This window comes from Phyllostomus discolor, chromosome 15 (assembly GCF_004126475.2).
Source record: "Phyllostomus discolor isolate MPI-MPIP mPhyDis1 chromosome 15, mPhyDis1.pri.v3, whole genome shotgun sequence".
Classification (NCBI taxonomy): domain Eukaryota; kingdom Metazoa; phylum Chordata; class Mammalia; order Chiroptera; family Phyllostomidae; genus Phyllostomus; species Phyllostomus discolor.
Window position 1 is genome coordinate 742,833 of NC_040917.2, and position 2,457 is coordinate 745,289.

A 2,457-nucleotide genomic window follows, 5' to 3' on the forward strand; every position below is an offset into this window, starting at 1 on the left:
ATCAAGAGAAATAAGGAACATGTCATTGCAGATAAGTGGGAAGAGAATCCCTTGTTACCCACATACACATTTTACAGTGTCACTGTTACACTTGGTCACAATGTCACAGGGACAGAGTGTTAAAAGTTAGACAGTTCCCACGTCATTACACATCTTGTAACATAAGGGCTCTCACAAGCTGCATAATTCACTGGGGCTTGGTTTATAATATTTCTCAATAGTTACAGGGAAAAGAGGACACCCTTGACTCCAGAATCATGATCATCATCATCATCATCACCACCACCACCACCACCGGCATAATCAATTAATTTCTTAAAATTGTTCTTTTAATTTTCTGTAGGCATGGCTGTTATTCATGCATAGTGACATTTGTATCAGTTTTATTCAATTTTTATGGTTGTTAAATGAAATAGATAGTGTGACTGTTATTAAATGGACTTTCGTTGCTGTCACTTCTTCCTCTACCTCACACAGGAAATCTGAAAGAGAGTCTGGGTCTCCTGTTTAGATGTCGTTGCGAGATTGAAACCACACAACTGAGGGTGGGAGGGGGGACTGGATTGGGAGTAAAAAGGAGAAAACTGTATTTGAACAATGATTAAAATTTAAAAAAAAAGAAAAGAAATCACACAACCCCTGTAATCAGTTCCCTCTTCACCACTTCGAGAAAACAAAAGTCCTGGCCGAATCAAAGAATGTTTACCTTGTTGAAGGGACTTTCTTGTTCTTCAGGAGATGTCAAATATGTGTGTGCTATACATCCCATGTCCCTTTCTTGTGTGTTTGTCATCAGCCTGGACATCCACACCAAGCTGTGTGGGTCCCTCTGCCTCTGAGTGGTGTCCTCTATGCCTGGTGCTGAGAGCATGATGCCAAATCAATGACCATCACCACTGGGCGTATTTGTTTCCTGGCAGAGTGGACATATGTCTCTGGTTACCCCTGTCCCTCATACATATGCCCTGTTGATGGCCGGCATGGATACTGAGCTGTGTGTGACTGTGCTATACAGTTGGGTCCAGAAAAGTTTCTAGTTAGAATAAGATGGCAAAGTTCAGAAGTTTTGAATTCTTATTAGAATCGGGCATAAGTGTGTATGAAAAATACTCTGTCTTTTGCACACAAGGGAAGATTGTTGTTACAACAAATGCTTTTAATCTGAGAATTCAGATGTGAGGACAGACTAGAAATCTAGAGAGGTTGCCTGAGGGAAACTCTTACAGGAAGAAGAAACCAAAAAGGAAACCAGCCAAAAGCTCCTCCTGCAACTGATCCTGGGGTTGTCTCTGTGTTCAGGGACACTCACCACCCCCTGACGGTCACAGCCCCTCCTGCAGGGAGGTTTGTTCTGGACTCACAGTGGGTTCCCCTCACAGTGTCTCCCTTACAGCAATGCAGGGCCATGGCCTCAGCTCTCAGTCTGGTCATTTGCAAATAGACAATGTTTTTAGAGTCATCTCTTGAGATGGTGAATCTGCCTTTCACAGATGCACCATATTCTCTTGTGTGGCTGCTAGCTTTGTTTCTAATAACACCTACCCTCTCCAGTCTGTCTCCTAGAAGCTGGTGGATCCAGGGCATTTAATAGTCACTGAAGGTGAATCAACCTCCTTTACAGGAGATTCTCAGAGAACTCCAGCCTGTCTCAAGTGCCCCTAGAGACCTCCAGGGGGGTTCAGGTGCCCCCAGATTCCAACAGCTGCAAACAGTATCACAAACCTGGAGCAAACAGACTCTTGTTAAGAGTGTACACCCACTTAAGCCCCTCTTTCTTCATAATGGTACCATGTAAAAGCATCAGAGCCAGTGCCCAGTTCATCAGAAACATCATGGAGCTTCCTCTAAGTTAACTGCTGCATTGACTGCAAACTGCAGAGATCAGGGGGCTGGGGCTCCTCTCCCTAAATATCAGGGACAGTGACAGAGTTGGGAATATCAGCACAGGAAGTGCCAATTTGCATGTGCTCCTCCACTTAGACACAGAAAACTGCAGTTCATAGTTGAGGGCCCACTCTGGCCTCAGAGTGACAAGCATCCTTGTGACAGTGGGAGTTTTATAAGATGCTGGTTAGTCTTTATACTGCAGAGTTGTTCTTTTTGTTTCTAATTTCTACCTTCAGTCATTTCAACACAGTTTAATGTAGGGAAATGTTCCACAAGCACAGTATTTCATGCTATTCAGTTCAGAATAAATGCCCTCTGTGACCTTGCCCATGTACCAACACACATAGAGAGGCTCATCTCCACCATCAGCCTCCCTGGCTAAGGTCAGTGAGCACTGCAAGGGCTGCTGTATTCTTCTTTCAGGATGGAATCCCCACCCATTGTGCATCTGTGCATTGAGAGTCCATCATTATGGAGACAGAGAGTGGGAAGAAGGAAGAAACATGTGCAGAGAATTTTACCTCCTCAGGAAAAGTAGTCAGACACTAGTTTTTGGTATTTCATGCTAAC